This window comes from Mchenga conophoros, linkage group LG22 (assembly GCF_057382185.1).
Source record: "Mchenga conophoros isolate Kocher_MC1m ecotype Shallow Benthic linkage group LG22, M_conophoros_male_GT1.1, whole genome shotgun sequence".
NCBI lineage: Eukaryota > Metazoa > Chordata > Actinopteri > Cichliformes > Cichlidae > Mchenga > Mchenga conophoros.
The window spans coordinates 26,180,205-26,200,270 of NC_140546.1; the positions used below are offsets into that span (position 1 = coordinate 26,180,205).

The window sequence follows — 20,066 nt, forward strand, 5'->3', positions numbered from 1 at the left end:
AAAAACCTCTTTTGCAAGGGAGTCCTGGCCAAGAGGCGACAACACGTTAAACAAATTAAAGTCAAGTGAGTGGTTGCTCATTTAAGTCCAGTTTCCAGCTTTCCTTAATAAAACAGTGCTTTGTGGCCTGGTAGGTAATGTAAGCTCTTTGTAGCTAACTGAGAAAAAGCTAATGTTAGCTTAGCCTATTCAACCTATTCAAAGAAAGAATTAAACAGATTGGTTTGTCAAAATATTATCTCTTCATACTGAAAAACCTCAAGAAAAAGACACTCTTTTGGGTTTAAACATTGGGAAATTTTATATTGTTAAGGTTTTATGGGTTTGGGGTTGTTTTTTAGCTAGCTATAACCAGTGTTGGTCAAGTTACTTGAAAAAAGTAATCAGTAACTAATTACTGATTACTTCCCCAAAAAGTAATTCCATTACTTTACTGATTACTTATTTTCAAAAGTAATTAATTACTTAGTTACTTAGTTACTTTTTAAAAACACGATTTACAACCTGAAGAGGTGATAAAGCGATAGATCTTTCAGCCCAATTCTACTTTTTCTGCATACTCCATCATACAAAATGTAATCAAATGGAAAAGTCTCTTTTTTTAACTTGTTTTATCAGTTTTAATCTTTTAACTTTATGCATCAAGCAAAAATGTAATTATCTGCAACATTCTCTGACTTGAATAAATTAGTTTAACATTTAAACCTATTTTCTGCACATTCCAGCACATAAAATAAAATATTTTTTGTGTTTACACTCACTCTTTCAAATAGATGCAAGTAAAACACAGCAGGAAATAAATAAAGTCAAAGACTCAGCGGTCCTGTTGCTCTATTTTCACCTGTAAAGCAGGACTGCGGTAGGCGGAGGTTTACCCTGGTGCAGGTGTGCCGCGGTCAGTTGATGAATCCGCGAGTTTCTCTGTGAGTTTCCCATTACGTCGTTGCGCACTCGGTGCTTGCTTGGAAGTTTAGGGGGGTTTTTTTCACTGTAAAAAGTTTTCTTCCCACGCACAACGGACACTAATGTTTTTGTCACTTTTTATGGAATCAAACTCAAAGTAAGGTCAGTACTTCCACGCTTTAAACGCTGCACGCTCATACTCTCTCCTGCACTCGATATATGATCCATTGTTGATCTGCACACAGCTGTTGTCACTAACGGCGCACTCGCTTACGTCACTGTCATGAGACATTCTGCAAAAAAAATCACGGTTTTAGTAACGCAGTAACGCAGCGTTCCTACGGGAAAGTAACGGTAATCTAATTACCGTTTTTGCAATAGTAATCCCTTACTTTACTCGTTACTTGAAAAAAGTAATCAGATTACAGTAACGCGTTACAAGTAACGCGTTACTGCCCATCTCTGGCTATAACCATTCATTGAAAAACTATTTGTAAGTATATGAAAGACAGAGTTATTCCAACTGCAGGAAGTAAAAGAAAAAAAGTTGTTTAGTTGACCTGTCAAGTTATTTTCAAAATGAAGGTAGGTCAAATTATTCACACTGATCACACACAGCAAATGCAAGCATATGACATGCAATCCATTTCTTCATGTTTAAATACTCTGAAATAAAAACCCATAAGCACACGCTTCCATCAGCAATGCTCCAAAGCTTGCTGTCTGTGGCTCTGGGGGGACTTCTGCTTCATACACTGTACACCAAGAGAAAGGCTGCTTGAATTATTGAAGGCCAAAGAAGCAGGATGAAGATGGAGAGTGAACAGGGAACTTGTGCATGAAGGAATGAAACACAAAGGGGATGAGTAGAAATAGACGGAGATAGGAAGTGAGAGGTAGAAGGGGGAAAGCATGAAGACTGATTGGGAAGGAGCAGACAGAACAAAGAAAAGCATGCGAGTGTGGAGATGCCTGAAGAAGCAGAGAAGAGACAGAGGCAGGAGAGTGGTGGAGGTAAGTAGAATGTGTAGTTTTCCCTGTGGCTTGTTTGCCTGCTGATGTAAAGAGGAAATGGCTAGATCAGCGGGCGCTTTTACCTAGTTTAACTAGTTGCGGAAGCATGCGTGCCACACACATACTATATGGAAGCACATGCCCTTGGGGACAGAAGGAGATGAAGGAAAAGAAAAACAGACACTGTGCACTAATGACCTCTTCATGCTCAAGTTACACTGCTCAATAGAGCTGCAGAGGCTGTTGGGCTTTTTACGCTTTATTGCTCACATCAGTGTTTATGTGTGCAAACTTTGGAGTACATGTGTGCGTGTAGTCTGTGCGAGTAGAGGGTATGTGTGTGTGTGGTGTATGTGTATCTGTGTGCTATAAACTGGCAAATCTAGTGGGGCTCTGACTTCCCTTGGTGCTGGCTTTGTAGCACCCAGCTGAACATGGCTGCGGATCAATGTTGTGAACAATACACACACACTTGCATTCACACATACACACTTGAGCTTGTTTACGGTTTAAACAGCAGGTGGCACAGATAGCAGCCACTTAATCTGTAACCATTTGGACAAATTAACACGACACTATCTGTCGATCCATCTATCTCTCAGTCTTAATTTTTTGTACAATACTTTTTATACTTTTTATATTTTTTCATACTAAAATAGTCTAGTTTGACAAATATGCGAAGTTATCTTTTTAAATTATGATGTTTTATTAAAGGTCAAAAAAAGTCATCCAAACCTATTTGACCCTGGTGAAAAAGTAATTGCCCTCTAAGCCTGATGACTGGTTGTGCAACCCTTAGCAGCAGGAACCGCAATCAACCATTTGCAGTAACTGGCAATGAGTCTTTTTAATTTGGTGTCTTTTCTTTGCAGAATTGTTTTGATTTGGCCACACTGGAGTTTTTTTGAGCGCAAACAGCCTGTTTTTAGCCAATCAGAGGTGGACTTGCTGGTGTGTTTTGAATCATTGTCCTGCTTCATAATCAAAAGTTTGCTTGAGCGTGGCATGAACTGATGGTCAGATATTGTCCTCCTGGACTTTCTGGTAGAGAACAGATTTGTCAGCAGTGGTTTGTAACTCTCCCATGGATACCATTTTTGCCCAGTCTCTTCCTTATGGTTGAATCATCAACACTGACCTTAACTGAGGCAAGTGAGGCCTGCAGGTCTTTAGATACTGTTCTCCATTCTTTTGTGACCTCCTGGATGAGTCATCAGTGCTCTCTTGGAGTAATTTTGCTTGGCCGGCCACCTCATCACTGTCCTAAGTTTTCTCTATCTCTAGATAATGGCACTCACCATGGTTTGCTGCAGTCCCAAATAACATTGTAATCGTTTCCAGGCTGATAGATGTCTATTTTGCTTTTTGAGATCTTTTAGCCTACTTCACTTTCTCATACAGGTTTAATTTAAGTGATTTCTTGATTCGACAGGCCTGGCAGTAATCAGGTCAAGGTGTGGTGAACAAAACTGTATTCAGCCTCTAATAAAGTCGGATTAATCAAAGCTTATTCGAAGTTTACAAGAAGGGGTAATTACTTTTTTGAAGACGGCCAGGCTAGGTTTGGATAAATGAAATTATCATAAACAGCATTGCGTTAGATTGTTTACTTGCATTATCTTCATTTGATGTTAAAAAACTTGATGATTTGAAACATTTAAGTGTGACAAACATGAAAAAAATTGTAAGAAAAGGGGGCAAGGAATGCGGGAAAAGACCTTTTTACGGCACTGTAGCTGAACTGCAGTTTTTGAACCAAAATTTTCTTTTGAGGCTAGACGGTACCATAAGGTGTGCCACATCAAGTGCTGTTTCAAGGTCTGTACCAATGCAGGTTTACTAACTATACTCTGTGAATGAATAGCACCTGTTTTGTGGCTGATATGGTTTAAACTCCATGCACTTATTATTGTAAAGTACCACATGGATATTTCTGGACTTGCTCAGTAATAGTTAAAATGGAATGGCTTTTAAGAAACTTTACACATATTTTCAGAAGTGCTTCATGATCTATTAATTATGTTAATTATTGTTTATAACAGACATACGACAGGGTAGCAAACACATTAGAGGGTTACCTAGGCAACCGGCGCTGGAATGTCTGAAAGCGACCAACCGTCAGCTTCAAAGTATCATACATGAGTGAAGCGCTCCCTGTGTGGAGGCAGCTTTAGTAGCTACTGTTACCTGTGTTGAGATCTACCCATAAGTCCAGAAAATGATCAATTTAAGCTTTAATCTAAACAGATGAGAACAAAAACACTTGTTATCATAATAGAAATTTGCTATGGTTTGAGCATTTCAACATGGGGATCACAGGGTCTTACTCCCTTTTTTGAGACAAGCTGAAGTGGCCGTTTGAGGAACAGCAGGTTTGACAATTGGCTTCATTTTTTGGCCCCATGGGTTGCCGCTTGACTAAAAGACATGACAGTACCAATGCCACTGTTTGATTGACAAGTGCCAAAACACCACAACAATGGCTGCTACTTAAAAAAGAAAAGAAAAAGAAACTGCATTGTTGGATATACCACTAGAAGGGGGTACTTGATTATCTGGCTATTATTTACTGCTCAGTTCCTGAGCACACTGTAATCACCCTCACCTTACTGATTAAAGTTGAAGTGTGGGAAAGTTTTCTGGCAGGTAATTTCTCTATGACTGACAACGTTGCCCTCTCATTGTGAAGGCTGTCAGCGGGCAATGCATTTACTGCCGGCCAGCTGCGATGATGCACACACACAGAAAACACTGCCTGGGCTGCCTTTCAATCCATGCTGTGGCACCACTGGCCAACACAGCAGAATTACTTTCAAAGCAGGGTGTGTGTGTGTGTGTGTGTGTATGCGTGCATCTGTGTGTGTGCGTCGGTGTCACATGCAGGTGTGTGTGTGTGCATGCGCACGCATTGATAGATGTAAAGTGTTTACTGGCAAGGCGTTCTCCTCCCACATCTGCAGATCACTCATCCTCTGGGAGGCCTCCCCTGCTTTCATCAGGCCACATGGAAAAGTGGGAAATCATTAGGGGGGGGACATTGTGAAGTGGAAAAGTATAGATGAGGTAGGAAGTACAGTGGCACATGAAAGAGGAGGAGAGTGAGGAGATGGTGAACGATCGAGCTTTAGCGAAAGTCAGGAAAGCGAGCGAGGCATGTGGCGGTGAGGGCTCTACCGGTCACCATAGCAACCCTTTAAAGGCCGATCCCCAATGCAATTAGAGAGGCTTTGAGGCAGCAAGTCTGAAAATAATAATAAAAATAATGGCAAGAAAGAACAGGCAGATTTAAGGAAGACAACCCAGCTGCATGAATGAAAACCAGCTATTATGTGTCCAAGTGCGTCAGTAATTGCGCGAGCTAAATGCGGGGAAGGTGTCCATTCTTCTTCGCTAGTTGTGGGAATTTAATAATGAGGATGGCAATGGCAAGGCAGGTGTATGGGTTTGATCGCGCAGGCATCTTTGATGGAGAGAAAGAACACAACGCTATGGGCTATTTTTTTTCCCCCAAAAGCCCAGGCCACAGACTCCAAAATCAAAAGTAAACTTATACATGTGGGCAACACCTCGATGAGAGAAGACAGAAGAAAGAGGGAGAGAGAGGCAGCTGAGGTTTAATTCACAGCAGGCACAGGCTTAGGCTCAGGCCACCAAGGTGATATTATCAATGAAATTAAATCTTCAGAACTTGGAAGTATTATTGCTGGCAATCCTCTCCAGTCCTGTCAAAGCCCATTAAGAACAAAAGAGCACAACATATCCGGGGCACAATGTGTATCTTTTTTTTTTCTTTTGTGAACACAAGCTCATTTATCATCCTTGCATAAGAACATTGTTGTTCATAAACCGTGCATATGCAGCTTTTCCTATGCATAAAATTTATCGACTTAGATTTGTTTTTGAAAACCGGTGTGCCTCTCCTGATCTGGCAAATTCCCAGATGTGAATTGGTTTGCATGGAGACAAGCTGTTTCCTACGTTTCAGCTAGAAAACCCCTACCGCTGCTGTTCACCATCCTGTTAACTGGAAGTCTGCATTTGTCTTTTTAGACTGAAAACAGTGCAGTCACTTTTTCTCAGAGCAAAGCGTATCAATGGCGTTATTTTATCTTGTTTCTCCGGTCCGGTATCACTTAGCTGATGTGCTGTAATAGCCAGCATATCAACCAGTGGCACGTAGGGTAATACATCTTGATTAAAAGTGAACAATTTTGCTTAGTAATTTAAAGTATATATGAAAAAAGTAATGTAAAAGCAGTTTATGTCTGAATGACAGAATATTGTCAGTTTAACAGATTGGTGGTTATTGCTTATTTCAGTACTTAATGATTTCAGTTCTTTGGCAGTTATTACAGCTTTGAGTCTTCTTTGGATAAGTCTCTACAGGTTTTTTAAAACCAAGATTAGGGCACTTTATCCCATTCTTTCTGGCACATCCTTTTAAGCTCCACTGCATGGAAACCGCCAGCTTCAGGTCTCTCCACAGATGATGTATGAGGATTAAGCGCAACCTTTGGCTGAGTCACTCAAGGACTCACCTCATGCATTGTAGAGGCTGTATGCTTAATAGGTGAAAAGTCAGCTGATATCTTCAAGGTATTTGGCTGCATTTATCTGATCCCCGTCTCTGCTGCTGAGAAGCACCCCCATAACACAATGCCTCCACCACCAAACTTCACCACAGGGATAGCATTAGTCAGGTGATGAGCAGTGCTTGGTGTTCCCTAGAAATGGTGCTTGGAGTTCTTCCCAGAGAGTTATAGATTTGTTTAATTAACAAGAGCATCTGTTTCTTTCTGCTGATGACTTTTAAATGCCATTAGGCGAACCCTATGCATGCTCTGCTTTTTAATCAAGAGTCTTTTCCGTGCTTTAGAATGCAGGACGATCAATGAAATGCTGATGGGATGGTCAGCCAGGTGACCAGAACCTGAAGCTCTTTTAGAATGACTGTCATGTTCTTGGTCACCTTTGTTCAAGCTTCAGTTTAGCCACTCAGCCAGCTTTATTGTGGTTTTGAACTGTTTACATTTCACATTAATAGAAACCTCTGTATGCCTGGAGATACTCAACTTTATAGAAATGGTTTACACCCTTGATCTTATCTGTGGCCATCACAACCGTAGATGTGCATGTAACGGCCACCTAGTGGTCTCCTAGTAAAGACTTAAAAGCTATCTTAGACTTGTGAAATATTTGTACAGGCAGGTTTCTTGTCTTTCATGTCTTTCAGTTCAGATTGCCAAAGATAGACAAGTTTTGAACATAATTCAAGAGTGATGCCGGGACTAAATGTGAATGAAAATGAATTTTTGTCATGATGGGATACTGAGTGCATTTTTTAGGGATAAAATGACAATTTCATCCTTTTAAGGTGAACCTTACATCAGCATAAAGAGCGAAGTGCTATCCCCTAATGTGTGATTCAGCTCCTCTGTTAAAGCAGTCTTTTCAGAGTAGTTCTGCCATCTGTTAGATGCAGTCAGATGACTCAAGCCTACCCTTATCTGTCTCTGCACTTGTACAACATGACATGAACCAGAACAACAACAAAAAAAAAAACCCACAACCACACCTTTTAGATGGATGAACCTTTCTGACGTAAAACTGGCTTTGTAGGCAATAATGGTAAAAATGTCTCAATATAAAAGGCACTGGAAATGTTCTGGATGAGAAGCAGGATCTGCTGCCTGTGCATGCGGTGACTCAACAGCAACTTTGTTCGTATTGGAAATACGTAGAGAAGCAGTGAAAGGATTTTTCATTGCCCATCCATGACAAATCGTGTTGGGGTCGCATCCTACTGAGTGTTTATATTGTAGCATTTGCATTTCTCTGGCCCGTTCCTGCAACCCTCAAAGAGAATCGATTTCTTGCGCTCGCTGCCCTTTCACGTCTGTCATTTTCACATTCTCTCCTATTCCATACTTATTTCTCCTGGTTTCTCCCATTTTGTGCTCTTTCTTCTCTTTGTAGTTTCTTAAAGCCAGGATCTTTATAATTCTGCCCTATCTTTATTTATTTATTTATTTATTTATTTATTTATTTATTTATTTTTGTCTTTCATTTCCTTCACTCTTTCCTTTTTTTTTTTTCATCATTACTTCTTTTTATTCATTAATAAATGCACAACTGTAGATGATATTACGAGTTTAGACCCAATTCATAGATTGCTGTTAACATTATAAGAAACTGATAACTCATGTATGTTACAAGAGTGCTCTTTCCCCCACCCTTTGCTCCCCATGGCTCTCTTGTCATGCCCGCTTGTTTTATTGCTTCTTGCAGTATCTCGAAGCCCATAGCAAGGCTTTTCTTCCCGGTTCCTTCCTGCACGATTTGGTGCCGGTTTCATCTTTGGCCACCTTTTTCTCCAACCCCTTTCCCTGTCTCGTGTGTTTACACCCTCCATCTGCCTGATGACTCGATCGTCTCCTTTCAGTCTCCGTGTTTGTCTTTCTCCACATCTTTTTTTTTTTAATTTCTTATTTCCTACCCCTTCTCTCTGTTTGCACCTCCACCGCCAAGTGTTATCCCTTCCTCCTCTTCTCCGTCTGTCTCTGTGTACTGGGTCCTGTCCTCAGCCCACAGCTTAGTTTACAAATGGATTTTCTCTCCAAAGAAACACATAACCATCTCCAGACGTCTTTATTTAACCAGCAACAGCAAATTTATAGCTGTCATTTTTGCAGATTATTACTGGCGGGGTGACACCACATTGCAAACATATAGTATATGCGCATGTTTTACTGCATTTTGTTGCATTACCATGTTTCTCATCAGCACTCATTCATATCCTAAGTAATCAATGTGGTTTAGGGACATTTGTACCATTTTTTTTATACACAAGAGCATCACTACCTGCAGGGACCCCTCTCTTGATCGTCCTCTAAATCCTCTGCCCAGATCCAAATATTTATGAAAGAGAACCCGGTTGAGCCTCTTTGTTATTAATGATACATTAGCTTTAATGTAGCATAAAATGAAAGTTTATTGTTCAGTGTGGGCTAGCACCTGACCCCCACCCCCATTCAATATTGGGTAGGTTAGCTCAAGTGGTTAAGACTTTTCAAAACTGCCCTTTTGCGATGAATTATTTAGCATTTTCACAGTGGAAGAGTTCAGTAAAGGTTCAGGTCTGTCACACCTCGCCCGTATTTCTACTAAAAAAAAAAAATGAAAGTTGTATCACTGCCGTGAACTTTAATCACAACACAATTTGACCTGACATTTCTCACAAGCAACACGGGAAGGTACATTAAAAACCTTTTTCAAAGTAATGAAATTAGAGAAGTGATCTATTTTCTTTCTTTCTTTCTTTCTTTCTTTCTTTCTTTGATATTGATATAGAAATCAGATGCTCAGCAACATCTTGAACAACTAAAGAGTCTGTCCAGAATATCTGAATGAATTTTCAAAGATTTGGCCACCAAAAATTGTTCCAGCTTGCTTTTCTCTTCAGTGTGAGTGGCTCATTACACATCTGTTTAATGCTTTTCACGTGTGAAGAATATTCTGGTACCAATTTGTGGTTTGTTGCCAATTGTGAAGAGATAATTGAAATATCAAGTCTTTGGCATACTCTTCTGCATAATTACATGTGAAAAGGTGGTTATTTGAGTTACTTTTGCCTTCCTATCAGCTGGCTATTGTACTCTACTCTCTGACATCAACAATGCACAGCTGCTCACTGGATATTTTCTGTCTTTCTGTACAGTTGTAACCCTAGAGGTGGCTGTGTGGGAAAATCCCAGAAGATCAACAGTTTCTGAAACACTTCTGGGACCAGCAACCAAGCCATGTTCAAACTCACTTAAAACGCCTTTCTTCCTCATTCTGATGATCGGTTTGAACATAAGGAATTCTTCTTGACCATTTTTGCATTCCTGAATAAATTATTAATGTAAAAATATTAATGAGCAGTTGAACCTGTTGTACCTAATGAAGTGGCTGGGGAGTGAATATCTGCATGTCTCTGATACACAGTTGTAAGAGCTGCCCTGTAGGCTGTGACTGTCCCCTGCATTCTTCTGCTGTTGTGTCATCATAAGGAGCAGGCCACAAAGGCCACAAAGATTTTGAGGTTTGTGACACTTTCCACCCCGATACAGCTTCTCAATAGGATTCAAGAATGAGGCATACAGTGAATGAAACTCCATCAGCATTCTTGGAGTAGCCCCAAACCATTTAGCGATGACAATACTATAGTGGAAGCTGACATTTCCCAGACAATGATAAAACTCAGAAAACCTGTGTCAGTCACAGGGATAAGATTTTTGTAAAGGTTGTCCAGGGTTTAGATGTCCACCATGCTACCCTAGCATATTATGGTCAAATCTTCTGACTTGTGCCAGTTTGACATATATAAATAGAATAGAATAGAATAGAATTCAACTTTATTGTCATTGCACATGCACAGGTACAGGGCAACGAAATGCAGTTTGCATCCATCCAGAAGTGCTTAGTGATATAGATATATTACAATATATATTAGCAATAATATAGATATGTAAGTATATTACAGAAATGGGTCTATTATGGTATGTTATAATGTACACGGTATGAAGTATGTTGTAAATATTCTATAACTATAAGTATGTACAGGCTGTAGTGAGTACAAGCTATGTACAGGCTATGAACAGGATATAAATATGAAAAACAATACAGAATATGAAATAAATAACTTTACAGGAATCTGAGATATACAGCTATACAGAAATGGGAACTATGCAAGTTGTAAACAGTTGTAGGATTAAAGATTATTGAATGTACAGAATGATTATTTACACAGGGCTATACAGTAGTGCAGTTAAGGTAAGTGAGGGTGTGGATAATTTCTACAGAGGCTATATAAAGTGCTAGTGGTTGTGAGTGGTGGTTCACTCCATGTTATTATTGTGTGTTTGAGGGTACAGTTGTCCATTGTGTGTGTGTGTGTATGTTCAGTCCATGAGTTAACGTGGGTCAGATGTCAGGAGGCAGAGTTCAGGAGTCTGACAGCTGTGGGGAAGAAGCTGTTCCGGTACCTGGTGGTCTTAGTCCGGAGGCTCCTGTAGCGCCTCCCAGAGGGCAGGAGGGTGAAGAGTCCATGTGATGGGTGACTGGGGTCTCTGATGATTTTCCCAGCCCTTTTCAGACACCGCTTCCTGTAGATGTCTTTTATGGCAGGAAGTGGTGCTCCGGCGATGCGCTGGGCAGTTTTCACGACCCTCTGCAACGCCTTCCGGTCCGAGGCAGAGCAGTTCCCGTACCAGACTGTTATACAGTTGGTCAGGATGCTCTCGATGGTGCAGCGATAGAAGTTCACCAGGATGTCTGAGGACAGGTGGTTCTTCCTCAGAGTCCTCAAGAAGAAGAGGCGCTGGTGAGCCTTCTTGACCAGCTTGGAGCAGTTGGTCGTCCAGGTGAGATCCTCGGAGATGTGGACTCCCAGGAACTTGAAGCTGCTCACACGCTCCACAGCCGTCCCCTTAATGTGGATGGGTGGATGTGGGTCAGCATTCCTCCTGTAGTCCACGATGAGCTCCTTGGTCTTCATATAAATATGAAATAGTGTCGGTAGGAAGTGCATCAACAAAAAGCACATAAGATATACAATATAACGTTTGGGCTGTTCTACAACTACTGCAAATATATAGACTGTAGTAAAAGGAAAATATATTGCACTACCAATATATAGTTGATAATGTGTCTAGTGATAAGCGTACAAAAACAAGATCTTCCTTCACTCTGTCACATTTCCTTTCAAATGGTGCTTTGTAGGCTCGCTGCATTATCACCTTGTGACTTTTCAGCACTCACTCCAAACCGCAGTAAATCAATCTTAATTTTATAGTACTGTTTGTGATGATCGTGTTGCAGATATCTTGTTACTGCTGGAGCCTAAAGAATTCTCTTCTGCCACCACCGTTGTTGCGTATCCCTAAACAAAAATAACACAAAGACAATAAAGAGTTACAGCTGAATGATTACGTACATACCCGTTTTACCTGTGTGGATGATTGATAATGATGAAATGGCTTTGTCTTTGACTGTATCTGGAGACCACACTCTGCCAACATCAGGTCATGTTTGATTATATGGTCCACAAGTACAGAAATTGCCAATATATTTGGAAATGTGTGTGTGCGTGTGTGTGTGTGCAAATAAAGCTTGTGCAGATTGTGCAGATCGCCTTGCAGCCTCTAAATGAATAATCGGGTAACACATGCTGATAAATGATCAGGGTTCACAGCTTGTGAACTGTGGCGGTGAAAAATTAGCATCATTCAGCTAGCTTACATAGCATTAGCTAGGGGATCATATGGTAGCTCAGATATTTCCAGACATAGAGGTGAAGACTTACAAACTGATGCTTTGCTCTACGTTATGAAATTCCAGGTCTCTATGCCCCTGCATGTGCTAGTTATACATCCCAGGAGTCTTTGTCACAGTCTTCCACCCTTCACTGTGGTTCAACACTACACAGAGGGAAAAGACATGAGCTTTTGGTGCTTTAGAAGTTAATCATTTATCCATTTGAATTCTCAAGGATGCAGATCACAACAACTGCAAAGTATGGCTCCTTGGAAGCAAAATACAGTTAAATGACGGGTGGCTGAAGATTTTTGCACCGCAATATATTTTGAAGAGTAAAATTACATGTAACTCCTGTATTCAGTCTCACTTGCTCCAAAAATATTGTTTAAATTAAACTGGAACGTTTCAGTCCTTACATTTAACATTTTTGCCAAATGTGTTGAGAGACTTTCAAGTAGTTAGTCAGCAGAGAGTAATCGAACCTATTTGATCACAGAGTTGTTTAAACTCCATACATCATGCCTTAGTCATTTTTTTCTATAGGTGTGTTAAAATATTTGAAAATTGTTACAAAACTGTCATTTTAGACCAGAGCAAAGCAGCTGAGAAAAACTGTGAATGTTGATGTAATGACTTAAAGGGTTTAAGGTTAGGATTAAATGGATGTTTGAAAAGTAGTGGTAAGGTCAAAGGTTACAGTGATGAAACCATGACTTTGTGTTTTTGCGTGCTTCTGCAGTTTATTTTGATTTCTCTCAAGGTTAACAACGCCAATAATCTCTCACCTTCTTACCTCTACATTTTGCATGGCAGTGATTTAATGAGCTTCGCCGACAAAGTTCTATTTCAAGAATGTTGTTGTGGGTTATTTTAATGCATTTCCCCAAATGTGTCTTCCAAAATGCATGAGTTTGTTTTCCACTTGATATACTTGATATATTTGATTGTTGCTCCATCTCTAGTATGCGCACAGTGCAATGCATATTAATACAGAAAACCAAATGTATAATTCAAAAGGAATATTTTCAAAGCTCTGAGACCTGGGGCCATAAACTTGCACCATGGATTTTTGATGTCGGGGTTGGGTTATCCATTCTGAGTGTACAGTATCTGTGAAAGTGCAATGTATACAAATCGTAGAGGGCTGAATTCTTACGTGGTGCAGCATCCACAAGTCCATGCAATCTGCATATCATTATTATTATTACTAAACAACACCTGCGCGGCTCGTGATTATTACATACTGCATAGATCAGAGGATGGATGACACGCAGGAGATTTACAGCTGAGGAAGCAGAAACCGCACAGAACGGGAGGAAGATGGATGGGGAAGTGTACTGATGGGACCAGGGTGGAACAGAGGGGGGTGGGGTGGGGTGGGGATAAAGATGTTGCAATGTTTTTGAAGGTGTGGGTGGGATACAGTTTGACAGAACATATAGCAAAGGCTAAACACACACATGTGGCCCAGGCAGGTGCTGTGGTCACAGCCGTAGCCTGAGTGAGAGAAAGAGGCAGTGTGAAAAATTGATGTGCCCTACTTACAGCAGCTGAGCAGAGACAGGAGCAGGAGGCAGGGGAGGCTGAAATGATGTTAGATTTTAGCAAGTAAACCGTGTTTGGGTTGTGTTTTTTTCCCTTTTTTCTTTTTTTGTGCATTACATCATGCCAATTTGTTCTGGGCGTGGGTGTGCGCCTGTAACTCGTTTAGCTCCATGTTCTGCTAACATGCAGTGTAGCTTTGTTCTTCTGTTTTTGTGTTCTTGTTTTTCTTTGTTTTGTCTTTTTTAAAACATGAACATGAGTGTTATTGGTTTTCAAGCTGAATGCTACTCCCCTATTAATTTAACACCCTCAGCTTCAATCTGGCAGAAATACAGAGACTTTCCTCCTTTTGCACACACCGTCCGCTCTGGAGGCCTGGGCCGCGCAGCTCTCATTAGCCCATCTCACGCTCTTCGGCACTGTTTGACCAAGTGAAGCCCTTTATCTGCTGTCCTCCTATTTAAACGAGGTGGGGAGAGTATCTGGTCCCTAAAGGAGTCAGCAGAATGGAAACCGCTGCACGTTAATCAACACACCCGAGCGCCACACAGGAACAACTAAGAAGCTGTGCTGCTTTAGCCCGTTTACTCCAAGGAATAACTTAATGACCGAAAAGGATTTATGAGGGTTTACGCTGCTGGCCACATAGAGTGTTGAGTATTTGAATTTATGCTGCGCTCAGCAGCCTGCTTAATGCACTGTAGTGACCATGACTCACCTGAGGGCTGAGATAACTATTAAAGAGAGCTAGCTCACAGCACTCAACTCAGATCTTTTTACTTGTTAGACGGGAATAAACTGCTGGTGCAATTTCAGGTGCTTCAGGCAGACTGTAACACTGGATTTCACTCGCAGATTACCTGTAAATCTGGCTTTCTTGTTTACATCTCCCAACTTTTATGTTTTCCTGTCATCCACCACCATTCATGAGTGACAGCATTTGTATTGGATTGACAGGACATCCTGCATCTGTTACCGGTGTCCTAATCTCATAGAGACGGCAGCATTTTATCATTCTTTCTAAAAGTATATACATAACATCGCTGTGGAAGCGCTGTAGCACAGAGAGAGACACACAGACTCAAAAATGCAGTAAGTCTCAGGTGACAAACTGGCTCAACCGAAACCTGCCGTCATAGAGAGTGACACATAATGAAAACACAGTCTTGATATAATGGGTAAGCATAGCTGTTTTGATGGAACTATTGTTTGAAATGACACAATACTTTTAAGTAGGCTTCTGCTAAGAGAACATGTTTTGATTATTATTATTTTTCATGTATTCTTACCTCCGACAGGCTCACCCTATCCAAACAAACAGAATATTAATGATGAAAGTGAATCAAATCTAGAACATCCTACCTATGCCTCCTGCTCCCATCCTCCTGCTGTTCAAGATAGCAAAGGCCACATTTAAAGATTAGCCAGTTTAGCTAGTTTACCAGAGACTGCATGATACAGCTAACATCACTCAGACATCTGGTTTGGATTAACAAGGTCCCCATAAGTATGGAGGTCTTCATCATAAGTGCGGGTTAACGTAGAGCAGGAGACTGACAGATGGAAAATGCAGCATCAGCATTGATGTAGTTTCTGTACTTTCTTCTGTTGGGGTGACGAGAAAGCAGAGCCTGAAAGTGAAGCATTTGATTTACTGGTCAATGTACATCCCTACCCGTATCTATGGCCACAAGCTCTGTGTAGTGACCAGAACAAAGAGATCACGATTGCAAGCAGTGAAATTGAGCTTCCTCGAAGGGTGTTTGAGATACAGTGACATCCTTTGTAATTTTGGATGTATTGAGAATAGAGCCACTACTCATCCTTATCGAAAAATGCCAGTTGAGGGGGTTTGGGCATCTGACTGGGATGCCCCGTGATCAGCTCTTAGGTAAGGTGTTTTGGGCATGTCCTACCAGGAGGAGGCCCTAGGACATACCCATGTCATGCTGGAGAGATTGCATTTCTCTGCTGGTTTGGGATCCCCTTAGAGCTGGAAGAGGTGACCCAGGAAGGAAAGGTCTGGACTTCTCTGCACAGTATATGTGTCTCTGTTTAGACTCCTGCCCTACAAACCAGACCCAGATACATGGCAGAAAATGGATGGATGAGCTTGTTAAAAACAGTGGCAAAATGCTGCTTGACCTTCTTCAGTACAGTACCTATGACATCACTGTTTCAAAGTTCGGTTTAACTATCTTATGATGGAATATTTTACTTGTCGTTCAGTGACACACCATGATGGTAAAAGATGGTTCAAGCCTGCTCCTGCTGAAATATGCACAGGCAAAATGCTGAATCCCTACTGGGATTGTGGCCAACGATTTTGACAGTGGCTGCATGGCTAAAATTAAATGGCACTTATTTGCCAATAAAAGTATTTGAAACTAAGAAATACTTATTATTGGTCTTCATAAAAACATGCAAAAAAAATCATCTAAATAAAATCTAAATCTGCAAAGTTTATGAAACAAAACGCACGAGAGTAAACCAGAAAATGTCTGGTCGAGCAGTTTAAACATAGTCATATGAAAGTCCATCATTTGGAGCAACCTTACAGTTAATTTTAGTTGAAGATAGGATTTAGGAGTGATGTAAGTCAATTTAAACGTGTTGTGTTGAGTTCAGCTGTGATGAACATAACACAGATTTCACTTCTTGACCAACAGCTGACTTTACCCTACGAGCAAAGTGAGTCCAAAATAGACAATACTATTGGCTACTGTTATGATAAAGGAATTTTTCCTTGGGAGGGCATTTTTCCAGCTGGATGGTGAGTTAGCACTCAGTTCAGCAATTGTAATGGTTCAGTAACCATGTTTCCAAATTCCTAGTGCCACCTTTTCTGTGGTGATAAACAGAATGCCTTCTGTTGCTACAGGACCTTTATTCTCTGCCATATGGGAAAAGTTTGTATTGTATATTTTATTATAAGACATTTTAGGCTCATTACGTGAAATTTCTACCCAACAAATAAACAGTATTTTCAAAGTGTCATTTCTTAGCTCCACGTATATAATTCCAGCACCTGTCGTCCCCTCCTAAAGTCTTTATCGGGATATTATGTTTGTCCATCTGCCTCTCCTTTAAAGCGTCCGTTGAACAGGCCTCGTTTCTCTGAGGATGCAAGACGTGCAGGGTAATTGAAATGGGGCAAGTCAAGCAGATGGAGATGTGTGTATGTCTGTGTGTGTCTGTGTGTGTGGTGAAGGGACCAGTGTCTGGCAGGAGTTAAATGGCTGGATATGTTAACTCCCCAATGAAAGCCAAAAAGAACGCTTGCCAGATCCCACTCTCTCCTGCACACGCACTCACAAGCATGCGCACACCTTGCCACGTGCCTTTCATAATTCCCTTTCCATTTTTCCTGCCATTCATCTGCGTTGAATGCTGGAGGATTGGTGTTTAATTGTTTCGTTCCCCATTTATTCTCCTATCCCACTGGAGTTTCTTGTATGTTCTCTGCATACTACCTGTGATTCTCATTCTCTGTGGCGTTCTCCTCTCTCTTTCCTATCTATTTAGTTAGGTATGAGACTTTTCCTCATGACTTCAGGGCTTTGCTTCTGTTCATGGTTCAGACAGGCACTCACCACAGTGCTTGCAAGCACAGATTGTCACATTTTAACATCACAGTCAGCATGAATTAAAAATTAATGTTCTTTTCATACAAAGAATTTTCTGTGTTCATGAGAGCTTCCAAAAAACATTCAGATTTATATCAAGCGGTTTAATTGCCTAAATGTAACCAAACAGCAAATGAAAAGCTCAACAGTAAAAATGAACTCGTCCATGTAGGACTGTGAAATGACTTACCATCCTTTGAGTCTTTGGAATAACATCATCTCATGTAGAGACATAAATCAACATGGTGATACAAAAAATAATAAAAACAGTTATGTCTGTGTAAACAAAACAGCAGAAGAGTATATTTGTTTCTACGAACATGAAGACCAGCAGAGGGGTTTATTATGAAGGATATGAGTTTCACAACGGTGTCTTTTTCTATTAAGCTGGGTTTTCTGCTTCAGGCTCTGTGTATGCTCACATAATGTCACTTTGACTCTCCTTCTGCACAAAACGATCCCTATGAGCGTCACCTACTCCAATCAGAGACGACGATAAAATAATGATTTAAAAAATGTATTCATAATATTATTATTAAAAAATATTTAACAGTGAAATGCAACACTGTTGCAAGTCAATGCTGTAGAAAATTGTCAGTATTGATAATTAGTACACAAAGTGGTAAAATAAAGATTTTAATTTGAATTTAATTGTGAATGCGCTTTCAGTGCAGTAAAAGTTACTGTCCCACTGTCTAATAAATGGCCAATGGACGACTAGTACTTTTGTGGCGCGTTTCTATTCAGTTTGAGCACTCAAAGCCTCATTCACCCATTGATGCAGTCATCCATACAAGTCAATGGCTAAGCACTTTTAACCTATAACATTCACACACTAACACTCCAGTGGATGCATCCTGGATTTAAGGTATCTTGCCCAAGGATAGGTGCCACAGAGTGATTATTTAATTACTTAATTAGCTGAACCATCATCTCAGTGACAATTTGATTTTTTGCACAGTAAATTTAACCTCAGAATCTTATTCTTGAGAATGAAATAAGTCTGATCAAATTCAATCAAATAAAATAGCTGTGACAAGAAGAACGAAGGGCAACCTTAGTGTAGTGAGCAGGCTGTTAAACTACTGAGCAGTTTAATATGTTCTTACTGTGCCCCCATTTAAGCACTGTTAACAGTAAGAATTAAGCCTAGAGGGGTCTTTTTTCGAAATCAGAACTTTAATATCTCCAGCAAAAATCTACCAAACTGTGAATTTTGTGTGCTGTTGCATTTCTATTCTCCATCTCTCTTCATCTTTTTGCTCTTTCAATTTTTCCATTGGCATTCTCAGTTAGTGGCAGCTACTGGGCCAGAGGGAGATGGAAAGATGTTGAGAGAGAGGAAGAAGCGAGAGGGAGAGTCTTGATGTTTTGTTGCTCTTGTGTTCTAAAGGAAGGTTCCTCCTTTATCAACAGTCTAACAGGCTGCTGTGCTCACTCATCTGGATTTTACCTCGACTGTTTACTGCTGGGTGTCAGGGCCCACACAGTTGATGGCGCACACGCACACTTTCATATACGCACATCTTTCTTTTGTGTTTCAGCACGTGCACAAACCAACACTTTTACTCGACAAAAAAGCGCTGTCACCCAAAACAAATATTGACAAATATACCCAGTGGATTTGTGCATTTTTAACAGCTGATTGATTCCACAAAGCATCTCTTTTTTGGAAAACTAGAGGCCAGTTTTGTTGCCTCAGCATTAATAGAAAATCTAGCTTGAGAACAATTCCAAGGAAACCACTTCATCTCCAATTCTTTGTGAGCTGCTGTCCTCTCCTTGACTGTTCATTTAAGGATTTAAAGGAGCTTCTTCAAGACGCACAGAAAATAATCCAGCATTTCTATAATCCTGCGTGAATGTGCGCACTCGAGCGGTCATTCTCACACGTGCACACACGCGTGCTCACATCACTGTAGCTGCAGACACGCTCACAGACATACACCTGCTGCAGATGCTCGGTGTGTTTCTGATAACCTACCGGAATGGTTTGCCAGTGCGTGTCAATCATTCGCCGTCTTTATTTCTTTGTGTCTCCCCCGTTTGCCAGGATTTGTCACATGTGAACCGAATTTTTGATGGTGTCCGTATTTCTGAAATACTCCTGGATCTTCTGGCCTTTTCATCCCCCTTCTGCTGTTTTCATCTGAGATGAAAATGAATAGACCTGTCAATCAGCCTTAGCTAGCCACCTGGAAGTCATAGGATTTTGTTTGAAATACTTTGTACGCCTGTACTTTGTAGTGCAAAATAATGATTACCATCATGAGTGTGTGCCCCCTGAAGGACGGACGGCATGTAAGAGCTAAAAATATATCCTTACATGATAATGGGGTGTCTGTGGCTCAAGAAGTCGAGGAGGGCATCTACAAATCAGAATGTTGGCGGCCTGATCTGGATATTCCAGTCTGCGTGGCATTCTAGGCCTCTCTACTTGTTGATCGGCGTGTTGGGTGCTTGTTTGAACATATGTTGAATGAAAAATATTGTATAGAGCACTTTGAGAGCTTGGGCAGAATAAAAATGCTAATGGCAGCCAGTGCCTCCTAATAAGGCACCCATGGTATGAATTTGAAAATCCTTAAGTTATCGCATGACCTTGACCTTGAGGTCGAGATCACTGAGATATAAACTCATCTGAGATTTTTACTAGATGCAGCTATGATATTAATTTGA

General features: G+C 40.7%; 1 protein-coding gene across 2 annotated transcripts in view; it reads left to right on the forward strand.

Annotated features, from left to right (window-relative positions):
* Positions 1–20,066, forward strand: part of dlgap3 (discs, large (Drosophila) homolog-associated protein 3) — a 148,724-nt gene that overhangs the window by 27,507 nt on the left and 101,151 nt on the right. Inside the window, exons 1-2 of one of the 2 annotated variants that reach the window (XM_085261588.1) lie at positions 951–1,065; positions 9,635–10,000. The exons of the other annotated variant lie outside the window; for it this stretch is intronic. The gene's annotated coding sequence lies outside the window, so the exon portion shown is untranslated. Of the gene's footprint in view, positions 1–950; positions 1,066–9,634; positions 10,001–20,066 lie in introns of those variants that run through there. 2 annotated transcript variants of the gene reach the window in all.